This window comes from Callithrix jacchus, chromosome X (genome assembly GCF_049354715.1).
Source record: "Callithrix jacchus isolate 240 chromosome X, calJac240_pri, whole genome shotgun sequence".
NCBI lineage: Eukaryota > Metazoa > Chordata > Mammalia > Primates > Cebidae > Callithrix > Callithrix jacchus.
The window spans coordinates 110,358,427-110,377,961 of record NC_133524.1 but is presented as its reverse complement, the minus strand read 5'-3'; the positions used below and the strand labels follow the sequence as shown (position 1 = coordinate 110,377,961).

The 19,535-nt window shown below is 40.1% G+C and overlaps 1 long non-coding RNA gene across 1 annotated transcript; it reads right to left on the bottom strand.

Moving 5' to 3' along the window:
• Positions 1-17,364: 17,364 nt before the first annotated feature.
• On the bottom strand, positions 17,365-19,323 carry LOC144581182 (uncharacterized). The gene is made up of 3 exons (XR_013531720.1): positions 19,058-19,323; positions 18,910-18,974; positions 17,365-17,969 (listed from the first exon to the last, which is right to left on the bottom strand). It is a non-coding gene; the product is annotated as an uncharacterized LOC144581182 (long non-coding RNA).
• Between the last annotated feature and the right edge of the window lie 212 nt (positions 19,324-19,535).

The following is a 19,535-nucleotide window of genomic DNA, read 5'->3' as shown; positions in this document are numbered from 1 at the left end:
CGGTGACTCAAGCCTGTAATCCCAGCACCGTGGGAGGCCGAGGCGGGTGGATCACGAGGTCAACAGATTGAGACCATCCTGGTCAACATGGTGAAATCCCGTCTCTACTAAAAATACAAAAAATTAGCTGGGCATGGTGGCACGTGCCTGTAATCCCAGCTACTCAGGAGGCTGAGGCAGGAGAGTTTCCTGAACCCAAGAGGCGGAGGTTGCGGTGAGCCGAGATCGTGCCATTGCACTCCAGCCTGGGTAACAAGAGCGAAACTCCGTCTCAAAAAAAAAAAAAAAAAAAATAGGATTCAGACATTCCTGGTTTTGCCGGGGCAAACTAGATGGTGAACTGTCAGACTTTTGCATGGTGGACTAGGGAACCTATTCTAAATAATCTTCACAATGAATGAATTTCTTTCATTTCTTAGCTCTAGAACCGACCCTACATGACATGGCTCATGGGCCCTTCCTCCCTCTTCAATGCCAGCAACAATAGGTCAAGGCCTTTTCACATCATATCCCTCTGACCACTTCTGTCTCCCTTGTTTCACTCTTAAGGCCCGTTGTAATTACCTTGAACCTACCTTGATCATCCAGAATAATTTCCCTATTTCAAAGTTTTTAACTTTATCACATCTGCAGATGTAAGCTGAAATATTCATAGGTTCTAGGGATTAGGACATGGACATTTTTGAGGGGTCAGTATTTTGCCTACCATACTCTCCTTCTGATCTGAGTTGTATTTTCTTTCTTTTTGAGTTATTTAACATCTAAATAACATTGCTATGGATATGGTGAAAATAGTTGCTTGCTCTTGTTTTCTGTTATTCTGGCTGCATTGTGAGCTCAGCACTACTCACTGAGGTCAGATCAGCTGGCTTCCCACTCTCCCTGTTTTCACTTTACACTTGTTCCTCTGAAGCCTTCCAGGATTTTTCTTGAGTCAAAAGGACTGTATCACTAATAGGTAACAAACACAATGAAACAACTTTACTTCACCTCTCTTGATATTTTTTTCTCCAAACTGCTCTTCACCATCATCACTCTTGCCCAGTTTGGCAAGTATGAGCTGGTCGGAAGATAGATACTTGAATTACCTTCTATAAGGAACATGAGAATGCAGGTCACAGTGTGTCTTGTGACCTCACATATCTAATCAGAAGATAATCTGACTCTGTCAGCATTCATGGCATTCAGAAGATACGCAGGATTTCTTCAAAGGTAATGATGGTGGTGGTTATGTGTGTGTGTGCACACATCAGCGTCTGGGTGCATGTGTGTGGAGAGAGAGAGAGACCCAGATAGCAAAATTTGCTTCTCACTTTACCACCTTGGCGTATCCAGTGTTTATCTATGGCAGCAGGCACTTATTTTCCTCACCTTTATGCGCCTCTTTGTTGCCCTGTCATCCTACCCACTTCCTTCACATCATCTGCTAGGTCCTGAGGCATGGACTGCTTGTCTTCTTTGTTTTTTTTTTTTATTTTTTTCTCCCTCTCTCTTTTATTTTCTTTTTCTGCCTGTCTTTTTAAACTTGGACAGACCTGTCCAGATGTGTCTATGATGGATTTTATTGTGGCAATTTCTGTTTTAATTTTTTATATATCATTCCAATATAAACTACATAGTGGCTGTATTGTGGACATGTCATTTGTTCCTTGAATCATTCTGTTTTGTTCCTTCCTTTTATTGCTTTGCTTATAACTTGACTCAGCAGAGCACTCTACTGAGAGACACTAGGGAAAGTAGCCACATTCCTTCCCTGCCCCCTGCTGATCCTGCTGCCATGCTTGATATCACTGTGTTCGAAGCTCAATTTGTTTAGCCCCCATATTCCTCTGGCACATATCCCAGCTTTTGAAAAACTGACTTCTGCTATGAGAATTGTATGATTTTAAAACAAAACAAGAATTGAACCTCAACTTTCATATTATATTTGTATATAATTTTAATAAATTCTGTATGTAAAGGGGTTTTTATGTGCAAATTTCTGTGTACATGGGGAGGGAATTTATTAACGATTTCTTATACATTACACACTGAGATGAATTGTATGATTTTGAAAGAAAACAAAAATCAAAGCTCAACTTTATTTTATATTTGTATATAATTTTAATAAATTCTGTACGCAGAGGGTTTTTCATGTGCAAATTTCCGTGTACACCGGGAGGAAATTTATTAAAGACTTCTTATACAGTAGACACTGAGGTGGGTACTTTAAATCTATCATTCCGAGGTTCTTAATTTACTACTTTGCTCCAGACAAATTTGCATAGCCTCAGTGTATTAGTTCATTTTTATGCTGCTGATAAAGACATACCTGAAACTGGGAACAAAAAATGTTTAATTGGACTCACAGTTCCACATGGCTGGGAAAGGCCTCAGAATCAAAGCAGGAGGCAAAAGGGACTTCTTAAATGGCAGTGGCAAAGAAAAAAATGAGAAAGCAAAACTGGAAACCCCTGATAAACCCATCAGATCTCGTGTGACTTACTATCATTTGAATACTGTGTCCCCATGATTCAATTACCTCCCCCTGGGTCCCTCCCACAACAAGTGAGAATTTTGGTAGATACAATTCAAGTTGAAATTTGGGAGGGGACACAGCCAAACCATATCACTTGGTGAAAAATAGCTATGAGTTTTACAAAAGTGTGAGAATGCATTTTTAAAGTTTCTCCAAAACTGAAGACATGCTCTTCCAAAAATATTCTTCTATACATGGGAATAAGTTAACAATACATTGGATGCTTGGTATGTAGTAAGAACTTCTTTGAGTATGTCAAATACAGTATCCCATCTCTAAATTTTTAGCCCTGGATTAGTATACAGAAGTGTAAAAAGCAGTGAATTTTAAATTCCACCAAATATTGCAAATTATCTGGTGGGTCTACCTGTCCCAAGGGGAGAAAATAATATCCAGAATTTGCTCCCTTCATACAGTCGTAAAAGGAAAGAATTGAGAGTCTAATATATGTTAAGCACTCTGCTAGTAAATTTACATGTATAATTTTATTTATTATATATTTATTATTCTTACTATTATTTGAGACAGAGTCTTGTTCTGTCACCCAGGCTGGAATGCAATGGCATGATCTTGGCTCACTGCAACCTCCACTTCCCAGGTTCAAGCGATTCTCCCACCTCAGCCTCCCAAGTAGTGTGGACCACAGGTACGCACCACCTTGCCTGACTAATTCTTTTTATTTTTAGTAGAGACGGGGTTTCACCACATTGGCCAGGCTGGTCTCGAACTCCTGACCTCAAGTGATCTGCCCACCTTGGTTTCCCAAAGTGCCGGGAATACAGGCATGAACCACCACATCCGGCCTTACTTACTATTTTTGAGACAGTCTGGATCTGTCTTCCAGGCTGGAGTGCAGTGTCATGATCTTGGCTCACTGCAACCTCTGCCTTCCAGGCTCAAGCACTGTCATGCCTCAGGCTCCCAAGTAGTTGGAACTACAGGCATGTGCCATCACGCCCTGCTAATTTTTGTATTTTTAGTAGAAATGAAGTTTCTGCATATTGCCCAGATTGGTCTCCGACTCCTGGCCTCAAGCAATGCATCTGCCTTGGCCTTCCAAAGTGTTGGAATTACAGGCGTGAGCCACTACACCAGGCCCATAAATAATTTTATTATTATGTGTGCCCAAATAAGGTAGGATGGGGGTGGGAAAGCAGTGTCATTCCAGGCAAGAGCAAACAGCAAGTAGGCAGACAAAGCATGAATGAGGCTGACTTTTTGATAAACGTGTATCATGTTTCTAGGGGGGATGGTGTGGTTGCTATTCTTTTCCCCACCATTGTCCTCCAAGTTCTTCATTACTTCTCAGTAGCACATACCATCACACAGTCCTGTATTGCTTCCCTAGCTTCTGGGAACGTTTATAGCAACATAAAATGCAAATGCCTATTTACCATAATAAAAATGCAAATGTCACTTTAAAGCAGCCATCTCTAATCCCACTACTACTCCCAGACCACACAGGAGCTTTCTTGATCACTGCAGGATCTTTTCCAAGTAGGTCCCAAATCTGGTCTCTTCGTATTCTCTCAAAACTACTTTCTTCATGAAAGAAACAAGCCTTGTCTTACTGGCTCCCTGGACCTAAATATAAACATATCAACTTCCCATTGAAATGTGAGCTTGATAAGAGCAGATATTTAAATTGTTTTATTCAGCTAGGCATAGTGACTCATGCCTGTAATCCTAGCACTTTGGGAGGCCGAGGCGGGCGTATCACGAGGTCAGGAGTTCAAAACCAACCTGGCCAACATGGTGAAACCCTGTCTCTATTAAAAATACAAAAAAAAAAAAAAAAGAAAAAAAGCCGGGCATGGTGGTGAGTGCCTGTAATCCCAGCTACTCAGGAGGCTGAAGCAAGAGAATCGCTTGAACCCAGGAGGTGGAGGTTGCAGTGAGCTGAGATTGCACCACTGCACTCCAGCCTGGATGACAAGAACAAAACTCCGTCTCCAAAAGAAAAAAATTTAAAAAAAAATTGTTTTATTCATACTGCCAGTTTTATACAGGCACATAAACACCCATCTTCCTTTATTCTAGTGTAGTCTAGTTCCTTTTCCTTCCTCCTATCCTGGAAACAACTCTACCTCCCTTATATAGCCTTAACTACACATATTTCTCACTCCTTTCCTCATAAGTTCCAAGGTAGTAAATGAAGGGGACACTGAAGTCAATCTAGTAACTTTTCTATTGTATAAGCCTGCAAGGACATAAGTTTTCATTCACAGCTTTCAGATGATGTCTAATCACATTATTAGTACGGTCTTGTACATTGTATTATGTGATAGACAATTGGTAGGAACATGTGTTGATAAGGTGTCACAGGATTAAAGCAAGTGGGCCACTGTATGAAGCATAGCTTCTCTAGGGACTCACTGGACCTTTGGCACTTCCAGTGAGTGAAGAATATACTTTCGTTGTGTTAAACTGATATATTTTGATGATGTTACTTCAGCATAACCTACTTTATCCGACTGAAATGGAATTAGATACATAGAAGTAGATGTTGCAAAACCAGAATTCTAAATTATCTGGCATTGGCTGAATGATTGGGAGGGGTGCAACTAGGAAGCTGCTGTCAGAGGCTGAAAGATTGGATGTAGTACACTGTTGATGGGAATGTAAATTTGTACAGCCATTATGGAAAAAAGTATGGAGACTCCTTAAAAAAATTTAAAACAGAACTAGCTTATGACCCAATAGTCCCACTACACAGAATATATTCAAAGGAAATGAAATAAGTATCTCCATGAAACACCTGTGCTCCCATGTTCATTGCGGCACTATTCACAATAGCAAAGATATGGAATCAACCTAAGTGTCTGTCTGTCAGTGAATGAATGGATAAAGAAAATGTGGTATATAGATACAATGGAATATTATTCAGCCATAATAAAGAATAAAATCCTGTCATTTGTGGCAACGTGGATGTAACTGGAGGACATGACGGTTAGTGAAATAACTCAGGCACAGAAAGACAAATATCACATGTTCTCATTTATATGTGGAATCTGAAACGTTGTACTCATGGAAACAGAGTAGAATGATGGTTGTCAGGGGCTGTGTGTATGTGTGTGGGGAGGATTGAGAAAATGTTGGTCAAATGATATAAAATTTCTGTTTGACAAGAGTAGGTTCAGGAGGTCTGTATATAATACATTGTTATGAGCTATAGTAACCAAGTATACAAGTTGGTTGGTTGGTTACTACAGTAACAACTTTGTTACTACAGTTAATAACGATGTATTATATACTTCGAAGTTTCTCAGAGGGTACACTTTAAGTGTTCTCACCACAAAACATAAGTATATAAGATAATACAAGCATTGATGATCTTCATTTAGTCATTCTATAATGTATACATATTTCTAAATATCAGATTGAACATTATAAATATATGTAATTACTATTTGTCAATTTAAAATAATAATAATAATTCATTCATCTAGTTATATAGAAACCCGGAAGTCCCTCTTGTCACCTCCCTTTCCTTACACAATCCATAACTGAGTCTCATCTATTGTGTGTCTCACAAATAATTCTCAAATCCAGACACTTCGCCCAACCACCAGGATCAACCCTAAACTGGGCAACCATTACCCCCTAACTAAAAGATTTCCATAGCCTCCTAACGGTCTTATTCATGTCCATTCTTGTTCCCACTCTTCCACTTTCCTCACTAACTACAGAGTAAACCTTTCAAAACATAAATCTGATTTTGTCACCTACTTTTATTCGGTCTTGAAATTTCAGCTCAAACATCACTTTTTCAAAAAATGACGGTGGGACTGAGCATGGTGGCTCATGCCTGTAATCCCAACACTTTGGGGGGGCCGAGGCAGTTTAGATCACTTGAGGCCAGGAACTCAAGACCAGTTTGGCCAATATGGCAAAACCCCGTCTCTACTAAAAATACAAAAATTTGCCAGGCATGGTGGTGCGTACCTGTAATCCCAGCTACTTGGGAGGCTGAGGCATGAGAATTGCTTGAGCCTGGGAGGCAGAAATTGCCGTGAGCTAAGATCACGCCACTGCCCCCCAGCCTGGGCCACAGAGCAAGACTCTGTCTCAAAAAAAAAAAAAAGAAAAGAAAAAGAGAGAGTCAAGAAATTTCTATCTTTTTGGTGACTGAAAAAAAAAAAAAGGCAGCTACTTCTCAACTTAAAAAATATAATATTAAGAAAGTCTTTTAAAAATAACTATTCAGCAGACACTCCCTCCTGGTTAAATTGTCTTAAGGTGGCCAGGTACAGTAGTTCAAGCCTGTAACCCCAACACTTTGATAGGTTGAGTGGGGATTTCTTGAGGCAAGGAGCGTGAAATCTGAGACAAGTCTCGATCAGGTTAGAAAGTTTATTTTGCCAAGATTAAGGACGTGCGTGTGACATTGCCTCAAGAAATTCTGAAAACATGGGCCCAAGGTGGTTGGGGTACAGCTTGCTTTTATACATTTTAGAGAGACATAATACAGCAATCCACACAGGTAACATTTACATTGGTTTGATCTGGAAAGGTGGGACAATTCGAAACTGGGTTGTGGGAACTTCCAGGTCACAGGGTAGATTTAAAGATACTCTGGGCCTGGTGCAGTGGCTCACACCTGTAATCTCAGCAATTTGGGAGACTGAGGTAGGTGGATCACGTGAGGTCAGGAGTTCAAGACCAGCCTGACCAACATGATGAAACCCCATCTCTACTGAAAATACAAAATTAGCCAGGTATGGTGGCACATACCTATAATCCCAGCTACTTGGGAGGCTGAGGCAGGAGGATTACTTGAAACTGGGAGGTGGAGGTTGCAGTGAGCCAAGATTGCATGCCATTGCACTCCAGCCTAGGCAACAAGAGTGAAACTCCATCTCAAAGGTAAATAAATAAATAATCTGATTGGCAATTGGTTGAAAGAGTTATTATCTATAGAAAGGAATGTCAGGGTTACGATAGGGGTTGTGGAGACGTAGGTTTAATCATGCAGATGAGAAAGGGCTGACGGGAAAAAAAATCATGCAGATGAATCCTCCAAGTAGCAGACTTTAGAGAGAATAGACTATAAATGTTTATTAACAGACTTAAGGTCTGTGCTGATGTTAATGCTGGAGGAGTATAATGGTGCGTGTCTAACCCCCACTTCCCATCACAGCCCGAACCAGTCTTTCAGGTTAAATTTTAGGGTGCCCTGACCAAGGAGGGAGTCCATTCAGAAGGGTTGCTGGAGGACCTTTAAATTTTATTTTTGGTTTACATTCTCTCTCTTCTGGACAAGATTTTTCAAAGGCAACATCGATGGTCACCAAATTGTACTTTTGTCAATGAAAAGGGTCAAACTCTGTAAAACATTTGAAGAGATTTATTCTGAGCCAAATATGAGTGACCATGGCCCATGACACAGCCCTCAGGAGGTCCTGAGAACATGTGCTCAAGGTGGTTGGGGTACAGCTTGGTTTTAGCATGAGTCATCAATCAAATACATTTAAGAAATACATTGGTTTGGTCCAAAAGGTGGAGCAACTCAAATCAAATACATTTAAGAAATACATTGGTTTGGTCCAAAAGGTGGAACAACTCAAAGTGGGAGTTTCCAGGCTATAGGTAAATTTAAATATTTTCTGATTGACAACTGGTTGGGTTTGTCTAAAGACCTGAGATCGATAGAAAGGAAATGTGCAGGTTAAGATAAAAGATTATGGAGACTGACTGGGTGCGGTGCCTCACGTCAGTAACTCCAGCACTTTGGGAGGCCGAGGTGGGTGGATCATCTGATGTCAGGAGTTTAAGACCAGCTTGGCCAACATAGTGAGACCCCGTCTCTACTAAAAATACAAAATATTAGATGGGCGTGGTGGCAGATGCTTGTAATCCCAGCTACTCAGGAGGCTGAGGCAGAAGAATAGCTTAAACCCCGGGAGGAGAGGTTGCCATGAGCCAAGATCGGGCCATTGCACTCCAGCCTGGGTGACAGAGGGAGATTCTATCTCAAAAAAAAAAAAAAAACCTGTGGAGACCAAAGTTCTTTTGAAGCCTTATAGTGGCTTCTCTTAGGGACAGTAGATGACAAATGTTTTCTATTCTGATCTTTAAAAGGTGCTAATTTCTTTAGGATTGGGAGGGCCTGGAATAAAATGATCTAGCTATGTTAATAGAGATTGTTTACAGATGCAGATTCCCCCCCCCCCCACACACACACACACAAAACAGCTTTACTGGGCCATTTCAAGATATGATAAAGAAATATGTTTTAGGGTAAAATATTTTTATTTTCTTCCTTGTCTCGTAATGTTTTGCCACAGTCAGGTTGGAAAGTAAGTCATGACACATAGGGGCAAATAAAACCCATCTGATGAGAATTTATGGTTTGTAGGGCATGAGTCCCCAGACCCCTTAGATAGGAATTTGGGCAAGATTAAAACATCAGAGCCTCGTCCTCACTTTTGTCCCATAAGCATTGCCAGGATGGCATGGTTGTCTGCCCTGGGTCCATTCTGTCCCTCAGCGGGACTCCCTATGGCTGAGAGGCTTTGGGTCAACAAGACTTATAGTCAATTTAATTGCTCTAGGCCAGATAGAAATGGACATGAACAGGCGTTTATTACCCCTTAAAAGTATTTGTTTAAAGTAGAAAGCCGACAAACAAAAAGCCGAAGGGGAGGTTACATAATTTGTTTATTTATTTATTTTGAGACGGTCTCACTCTTTTGCCCAGGCTGGAGTGCAGTGGTGAGATCTCAGCTCAGTGCAACCACTGCCTCCTGGGTTCAAGTGATTCTCCTGCCTCAGCCTCGCAGGTAGCTGGGATTACAGGCGTGCACCACCACACCTGGCTAATTTTCGTATTTTTAGTAGAAATGGGATTTCACCATGTTGGCCAGGCTGGTCTCAGTCTCCTGGCCTTAAGAGATTCACTCATCTTGACCTCCCAAAGTGTTGGGATTATAGGCATGAGCCACTGTACCTGACCCAAAACTGGCTTATTTTAAACTTCTGTGTGTTGAGCTACTGTAATCTTGGTTTCAGTTATGGACTTATAGCAATTAGCTCTACAAAACATCATAAGCATTATTTGGAAAAAAATTTTTTAAAGAAATATCTAGGCTGGGCGTGGTGGCTCATGCTTGTAATTCCAGCACTTTGGGAGGCTGAGGTGGGTGGATCCCCTGAGGTCGGGAGTTCGAGACCAGCCTGACCAATATGAAGAAACCCCGTCTCTAAAAAGAAAAAAATGAATTTAAAAATGTAATAAAATAAAATAAAAAATGAAATATCTATCTGTACAGTTCATAACTGGGAGTCTTATACCCAGGAGGCTTTGTCAGAAGGTATGTTTATCCTATTGATAATGATTTTCTTTTCATTCTACAGGAGAAGAAAATTCTTTATAGCTGGGGTGGATGCAAAGGTGCCACATAATAGCTCAGGAAGTAAAGGCTCTTGTTTTATCAGCTATTTAGGCATCTTTGTACCCATCCTTCATTTGGAGGGTGTGATCTTGACTTAATTCTATCCCTCAAAACCAGCCCTTACAATCTCACACACCCACTTCTGCAATAGTTCCTGGGCCTATAGGGAGTGTGCTTGTATTGTCTTAGCAGCAAGGTATTTGCAGTGAATAACAGATCGGGCCCAGTGGGATGCCAGATGAGGGAGATTACAATCTCTGGTCTTCAGAATACCATTATTTGGTTTCCCTGGGAATAAAACAAGGAGAAATAAATAACATTAATAGTTTGACAATCAAAAGAGTACCTGTGTGTCAGAACCGAAAAAGGAATCTATTCCATAAGGGTACCAGGTAAAACCATGAAGAAAAATTATAATCTGGTACCCTTTAGGGAATTATTGTAGCTAAGAAACAATTCTTGGTTCACTCTGTACTGAAAAACAAAAATCAGGGTTAAAATGGAGTAATAAATGTTACACTTTTCTTTTGAAACAATTTCTCTCTCTAGCCCTCCTTTTCTATTAAAGAGAATTTATAATACTAACAATTTATGTGACAAATAAGTTTTAGGCTTCTTATAGTTTGCCTTGTTAAAGAAAACTAACTATGGCCTGAAAAGGACTCTATACTTCTATATTTGAGTGCTTGTGGATGAATTATAACCTAGCTTAATAGTCAGACAAAGTTGAAAACCTAACTTAGTAGTATATGCTCTTGTAACAACAGCTGAGTGTTCGCCAATCCCAGTGGTCATACTTCAACCACTCATAGACAGCTGAAGTTCAAACTGCGTTCAAATAAGGCAAATGCCGAGCTGTAACCAGTATCACCATTTCTGTACCTCACATCAAATTCCTATATGTCATTTTACCTTTTTTTGTCTATAAATTTATTTATTCATTTATTTTGAGACAGAGTCTCACTCCAATTCCTGTATATCACTTTACCTTTTTTGTCTGTAAATTTGTTCTTATAACAAAAAATATCCAATTTTTGTCCAATTCCTGTATGTCACTTACTTTTTTGTCTATAAATTTGTTTTGACCACGAGACATCTGGAGTCTCTATGAATCCTCTGTGATTCCGGGGGGCTGCCAGATTCGCAAATTATTCATTGCTCAATTAAACTCCTTTAAGTTTAATTTGGCTGAAGTTTTTCTTTTATCAGCCTGATTATTCACATAAGGTACAGCAAGAATTGATTGGCTATATAGGCTCCTCTTAAGTTGGCTTTGCTGGAACTTTACGATTTTAGTGAAAGTCTTGGTAAAATGACCAGTGTTTCCAATGGTTCTGTTCTAAAAGACTCTTACTCAAGTTATGCAAATAAGTATATTGTCATAAAATAACAATGCAAATTTGGAGAACTCAAATAGGGAGAAAAGTAAATTTGCTTACATAAAGATACTTCACCCAAATGCTCTAAACTCCAAATAACTTCAAAAAATTATGTTGAGTAAAAAAAAAATGAGAAAATAAAATTAAATCAGGAAAAAAAAATATTTCTTGACCTTTCTTTAACCAGAGCAGTGGCCTTTCAAACAAGATGTTTGTTCACCTTGAAACTGCCATTCAGAAGCCAAACAGCTCATGAGGGCTGTCTCTATCAGGCACTGTAGAATATAGTAGCTCCTACAGTTAGAAACAGTTCTAGGGAAAAAAGAGGCTCCCTGCTCATGAGAATCTCCTTCTTGTATCCCAAGTGATATGTTTTGCCTGTGTTCCTACCCAAATCTCATCTTGAATTCCCATGTGTTGTGGGAGGGAACTGGTAGGAGGTAATTGAATCATGGGGAGGGAGTCTTTCCTGTGATGTTCTCGTGAAAGTGAATAAGTTTCACATGATCCGATGGTTTTAAAATGGGGAGTTTCCTGGCACAAGCCCTCTTCTTTGTCTGCCACCATGTGAGATGTGCCTTTTACCTTACTGCATGATTATGAGGCCTCAGCCACGTGGAACTGTTAAGTACATTAAACTTCTTTCTTTTGTAAATTGCCCAGTCTTGGGTATATCTTTATTAGCAGTGTGAAAATGGACTAATACACTCAGGCACCAAGATCCTGTGTATACCATTTTTATTTTTTCATGAAACTCTTTGCACAGCATTACTTCCATTAGCATAGGGGCAGCTTCAGTTAGCATTCCATAGCAAGGCAGTAAATGCCCCTCAAGTGGAAATTCTCTAGTCCAGTCATTGTTATTGGGAAGTACACATAGTCTTTTGCCATAAGCCCCAATTAATGCTCCACAAAAGGCTATGAAGTGGAGGATTTGTCCTGACTTGCACTCCAGCTTCTACCCTACAGTCTTTGGCCCAGGCAATCTTACTGGTCCCATTTAGCATGTCCAATTAATATTTCTCAAAGAGCAGATTTAAATGCTTTCAGTTTTATAGTACTAGATAGGGGAAACATCCCCCAGTTAGAGAGAATACCTATTTTCATAACACAGGTAGAGTCACAACTACCTTACATAAAATCTGTTTAAACATCTCAAATTTCATAATTCTATTAACTTTAATAATTTTTGTTTTGTTTTGTTTTGTTTTTGAGACAGAGTCTCACTCTGTCACCCAGGCTGGACTGCAGTGGCATGATCTCAGCTCACTGCAAACTCTGCCTCCTGGGCTTAAGTAATTCTCCTGCCTCAGCCCCGGAGTAGCTGGGATTACAGGCGCCTGCCACAGCACTCGACTAATTTTTGTATTTTTAGTAAAGATGGGGTTTCATCATGGCCAGACTCATCTCAAACTCCTGACCTCAGGTGATCCGCTAACCTCAGTCTCCCAAAGTGCTGTGATTACAGGCATGAGCCACCATGCCTGGCCAACTTGCACGTCTTTTATGTTCTGAACTTAGAAGGTCCCAGGAAGTTTTCTTTTCTACCCACAGACCATATTACCTCTTCTGGTGAAGGGTTTAGGTTCCCAGCAAGGAGTTGAGCTAAGGGGTTCAGACACTTTTGTCAACTTTTATCTTAATTTGCCTCAGCATTGCCCCAGGCAATATTAAATTTCTCATGATGACCTTTGCCTTCTCATTTTTTTTTCCCTTAATTTTCCAATCTGGGGCAAACAGTGAATAACCATCCAAAAATTTCGGTCACCTTTCTTGGGCAAACATTTTGACTCCCTCTTTTCTTTTCATTTTGTTGTTGTTGTTAATTACCCCCAATCTTTTATTAAGCATCTGTAAGACCCATGAGGTACAGCAAATTTGATAAGGCTTCTCAAACAATCATATGATTCTGTAGGAGAGATGCCCATATAAAAGGGGCCCCCTAAACCCCCTAAACCCCAAGATATACCATGACCTGGGTTATAGGCATATTCAGTGGGAGAATATCTGATGTAGGCAATAATTCAGAGATCCTAAGTGTATTAGTTTTCTCCAGAGGGACAGAACCAATGGGATTTATGTACATATAAGAGGAGTTTATTAGGGAGAATTGGCTCACATGATTACAAGATGAAGTCTCACAATAGGCCGTCTGCAAGTTGAGGAAAGAGAGAAGCTGGTAGTGTGGCTCAGTCCAAGTCCAAAAGCCTCAAAGCCAGGGAAGCCAACAGTGAAGCTCTCAGTCGCAGGCTGAAGGCCCAAGAGCCACTAGGAGGCTGATGGTGCAAATCCCAGAGTCCAAAGGTAGAATAGCTTGAAGTCTGGATGTTCAAGGACTTGAGAGGAAGAAAGCATTCTGCATGGGAAGAGAGAGAGCTCACAGAGTCAGCAAACTGCTTACATTTTCTTCCTCCTGCTTTGTTTTAGCATACTGGCAGCTAATTGGATGGAACCACCGACATTGAGCGTGGGTTTTCTCTCTCTGTCTTCTGACTCAAATATCAGTCTCCTCTGGCCACACGCTCAGAGGCATACCCAGAAGCAACACTTCATTAGCCATCTAGGCATCCTTCAGTCTAGTTAAGTCGACACCTACTATTAACCATCATACTACTTTATTTCCTAAAGAGACACACCTTTTGTGGTTTGTTTTTCTCAAGGAAAGAGGGAGTATATTTGCAAGCAAGAGTATAATAAGCCAAATATTTTGAACTGGAAGGATGAACTGTGCTAGTCATTTGTGCTGCTTGACAAATATGTCAATTCTTTTTTTCTTTCAGCTTTATATCCATTTCAAAGAAGAGGTGGTCTTGCTCTGGATAATTCTGGCCTACCATGGCTAAAGCATAGTTCTAGTGCAGAGTACCATGCCTGATACACAAACCTACACACACTCACACATGTACTTAATAAATGTTTGTTGACTAAATGAGTAAAATAATGAATTTGAGAGTTGACCTCTTCAGTCGTGTGCATTTAGAATGTTAGAGGGTGGCAAATCCATACAGGTGTGCAGCAACCTCAGTTCTTACCTCCTCAGAAAAAGAATTTCACTGAGGGGTATGAGGCAAAAGAGACCGAGGCAAGTTTGAGATAGGAGAGGAAGTTTATTAAAAAGCTTTAGAGCAGGAAAGAAAAGAAAGTACCCTTGGAAGGGACCCAAGAGGGTGACTTGAAGGACAAGTTCCCCGTTTAACCTTGATCCTAAGTTGATCCTAAGACTTTATATGCTGGCCCACTTCTGGCATCTTGAGCCCCTTTCCCTTCATTCCTCTTTAAGGGTGAGCTACTTCCATGAACAGTGCCCTCCTTACATGTGAGAGGTGAGCATGTGCAGTTTGTTGAAGAAGTTGTATGCATGCCCACCTGAGGCTCCCTTCCCTTTGCCAATGGAATGCCCCTGGAAGGTCATGCTCTGCCATACTGTCTCTTAATGCACATGCTTAGGCTCACTCACCCAATTCCCAGAATTTTATCGGAAGCTAATTACAAATTTCAAGTGTTTTTACCTTTTTGGGAAATTGCCTCCACCTGGTGCCTGGGATCAATGATCACTTTAGTTTGACAACTGTGGACCATCAGGAAATTACCTCTCCCTGACACTGGTTGCCAATTACCATTTTTAGAGAGGCAGTGTGATGGCTCCCAAAGCATCACCTGATGGTCACCTGACATTCCTGGTGAGTAGCTTGGGGGAGCACTATCCTGCCCTGGTCATACCTGGCTGACTACGTACTGTAGCAAAAACACAGAAGATAATATTCATTTTGTGTCTCAAACTCATAACAAAATCAGAGTCCCTTCTAGTGCAATCTCTATCTTTATCTATCTCAGTCTCTTCTAGTTTAATCTATATATATGTCATGGTTTGATCCTTGGAAAGGTTCCAGTCAAGTAATATTGGTTGCCAACTGCAACGTTTTTAAATGATTGTAAACATTTTTTCCTTTTTTAAAATTAATTCCATTTGTGAATTAAAATTATTTGTGGGCCGGGCACTGTGGCTCATGCCTGTAATCACTTTGGGATGCCGAGGCAGACGGATCACTTGAGGCCAGGAATCCGAGACCAGCCTGGCCAACATGGCAAAACTCCATCTTCACTAAAAATTTAAATAATTAGCCAGGCATGATGGTACATGCCTGTAGTCTCAGCTACTCGGGAGGCCGAAGCACTAGAATTGCTTGAACCTGAGAAACGGAGGTTGCCGAGATCGTGCCACTGCACTCCAGACTGGTGACAGAGTGAGACTCTGTCTCAAATAATAATGATAATAATAATAATAAATATAAGTATTTGTGAAGCCATCATGCATTCATTTCTTCAAAAATCATTTATTGGGAGCCTATTATATGCTAGGTAGGCATTGTTCAAAAAACTGGAGTATATAGCAGTGAACAAGACAAAGTCTTTGCTTTCAATGAGTTTCTATTCTAGAGGTGGGGGAAAACAACAATAAAAAAAGGAAAATATACCGGATTAAACATTGTCTTATGAAGGCAAGGTACCTAGTGCAATGACAAAGAATAATAGAATGATTTGTTTTTTTCTGGCTAATACAAAAGAGAATTTATTGTTCTTAGAACTGAAAAACAAATCAAGGGGTAGATCTTATTTTAGGCATGTTTGGACATAATGATGACGAACACTTCTTTGGTACATGCTAAATGCTGGGTCCTCTCTGCAGCATTTAACATGACTAACCGATCCTCACTATCAACTCCATGAGCAGGTATTATGACAATTCCAACTTCATAATGAGGAAACTGAGGCACCAGAACTTAGTAAGTCAAAGAATGTCAGGAAAAAATATTCCAGGCAGAAAAATCAGTGTTTTTTATTAGTGAAAATTAAAGTACTAAAGATCTTTTTGTAGTTACTGCCTCTCAATAAAAGGAAATTTACATTATTTCTGTATTAACTTTTACTTTCACTTTGATAGCCCTCCTTGAGCAAGAAAGAAATGGATGAAATTATATTCATGGTGCCATAAAATGTGCATAAATAATTCTGGGTATTCTGCAAACACTGTGCCTTAAGCATAAATGTTATGGTTGAGAACCACTGATATAAAGAGATTTATTTTAGAGTTTTACAGTCTTTTCTGTATTTGTTTTGTTGCATTGTAGAGCTAAAATAATTTTTTAAAAAGTATTTAGAATATTTTTAGTATTGGGCTTCTAAATATTGCTGCCTTTTCTTAGTATTATAGACTTTATTATTATTATTATTTTGAGACAGTCTTGCTCTTCCTCTGGCGCCCAGGAGTCCAGGTGGGAGAGCTGCAACCTCTGCCTCCCAGGCTCAAGTGATCCTCCCACCTCAGCCTCCCAAGTAGCTGGGACAACAGATGGGTGCCACCACGCACAGGAAATATTTGTATTTTTTGTAGACATGGGGTTTTGCCATGTTGCCCAGACTGGTCTCTGACCCCTGGGCTCAAGTAATTCACCTGCCTTGGCCTCCCAAAGTGCCAGGATTATAGCCATGAGTCACTGTGCCCAGGCCCCCTTGCCTCTTTTTTTTCTTTTAAAGAGATGTAGAGGTAGTAGGCTTTTCGGCCTTAGGGTGGGGTCCTCGCCAGGGACCTGCCTTCTTCTGTCCAGAATTTCCCTGCCTCCTGTCCCTATCATTATTATTTTTTGAAACAGTGTCTTACTCTGTTGCCCCGGCTGGAGTTCAGTGGCATGATCTCCACTCACTGTAACCTCTGCCTCCCAGGTTCAAATGATCCTCCTACCTCAGCCTCCCAAGTAGCTGGGTCTAGAGGTGAGTGCCTCCACTCCCAGCTAATATAGTTCCTCAGGAGTGCCCATTATTTCACATGCTGATCATAAGTCTAGGCCTCCAATACTCCTGACAGACTGGCAGGTTCCCACCACCCCCTCCTCAGGTTCAATCATTTGCTAGTGCAGCTCACAAAATTCAGGAAACTGCTTTACTTGCTATTACTCTTTTATTTTATTTCATTTATTTTTTTGAGATGGAGTTTCGCTCTTGTCATTCAGGCTGGAGTGCAATGGTGCGATCTCTGCTCACTGCAACCTCTGCCTTCCAGGTTCAAGCGATTCTCCCGCCTCAGCCTTCCAAGTAGCTGGAATTACGCCCAGCTAATTTTTGTATTTTGACTACAGATGGGGTTTCGCCATGTTGGCCAGGCTGGTCTCAAATTCCTGAGCTCAGGTGATCCACCCACGTTGGCCCTCCAAAGTGCTGGGATTACAGACAGGAGCCACTGTGCTTGGCCTACTCATTTATTTTAAAAGAGCATGACTCAAGAATATTCAGACAAAAGAGATACACAGGTAAGAGGAAGCGTGGATCTTCCATGCCCTATTTAGGTGCACCACCTTCCTATTACCTCCAATGTTCAGCAACTCGCAAGCTCTCCGAACCACATCATTTAAGATATTTTTGGTAGGCTCGGTTACATAAGCATGATTAATTAAATTACTGGCCATTAGTGATTAACTCAACCTTCAGATGTTCTCCCCTTCCTGAGTTTGGGGGATGGTGCTGAAAATTTCAATCCTCTCATCACATGGTTTGTTCTCCTGGAAGCTGGCCTTCATCCTGAGGCTGCTCAAGAGGCCCCAGCCATCAGTCATCTTATTAGCATAGAAAAAGACACTTATCATTTCAGAGAATTCAAGGGCTTTCAGAGCTGTGAGTCAGGATCTGGGGAAAAAGACCAAATTTATATTTCTTATAATAAGTCACAATATCACAAGTATTTTAAAATTTCTTTGAGTTCTTTTACGTTTTTATTAGTTGCTATGTCCTAGATCTTGGAATGTTTTCAGGTTGATTTTATTGCACAAACTGATAGTCTTTCCTGATTAAACCTCTAGTAATGCATTTTAAATCATTTCACAACATTTTACACCTTTGGACATTTTAAAACAAAGGATTTAGACATTTTTAAACTGTTACCATTAACTCAGATTGATACAATTGAGAGGCAGAAAAAGGTAAGCCAGATATCTAGCAAAACATTAATCACTGAATCAAAAACAACCCTAGTATAACAGGTGCATTAGCTCTACAATTGTTCTTGAAATAATATACAATTTACTGCATTATTTTCAAATATATCGATGGCCTAAATGTGGAAAAATGTAATTCCCAGAAAACAGAAAAACAACTCAGCAAAGATCCCATTTCAACTACCAACCCTTATCCACCATGCTCACATGCTTATTTTGCATATTAAGGAGATTTCACTAAGCTTACTTGATAGATAAAATTCTCCAAACAAAATGAAATGCTAAATTGAATTGACAATATATTATTTCTTCTCAATTAACAGTACAAATAGAGTATGTCTTCTTCTGACTAAAATTAATAAAGACAAGATAACTCATATTAAAGGGAACTATGGTACTAAATATTAAACACCTATTTTATTTCACTCAACATCAATCACAAGCCCCCAGTTAAATGCATAAACAAATTTTAAAAGCATCAAATTTATTTCACCAGGGTAAATCAGATATATTTATAATCAAAGACTATAGCCAAATATTTGTATAATAATAAACTCAGATAGATTTGGAAACTGAAGTGATAGTCTCAGAAACTAAACAAAACAAAACACATAATTCTTACTGGTACCTACTGTGGCAATTATAGGGGCCAAGGAAAAACTTCTCCTCTGCCTTTTGAAGGGTAGCTGTAAATGAACTGATAATAAACAGATTAATAGGGGGGAAATGGCGTACAAAATTAACATGCATAGCATGCAGAAATTGCAAGAGAATTATTACCTGATAACCCAGTGTGGTACAGTTGCTTGCATACCTTTTTCACAGAAGAGAGGAGATCTGGGGAATGTAGGGAATTCTTTTGAGGAGTAGTAAATAGTTATTAAGGAGAACGAATAGAGGCAGGATACAGAAATTTACTTCTAAATGGTTCTGCTTGGAATTTGAATGAGCCAGAGAGGCACACATTATCTTGCGGGAGAAAGTCAGTCCTTGTGTGGTTGCATTCCTCAGTCTTCCTTTCTAAGAGAGATAATGAGACGGAAGGCAATTGTGTTTTTTTGAAGGGTCCAGTCTTAAGATAGATAAGGGAATATCAGAGTAAAAGCCTCAGCCTGTGCTTTGGGAGAGACAGAAAGCTGAGAAACAGGAGAAAGGGAAGGCTGAGAAACCTGCTTTAGGGGTGGGTGGTCAGTTACCTTAGGGCTTCCTCCTTAGTTCTGCATATTAAAATGCCATATTTTAGGATACCGTTATCTAA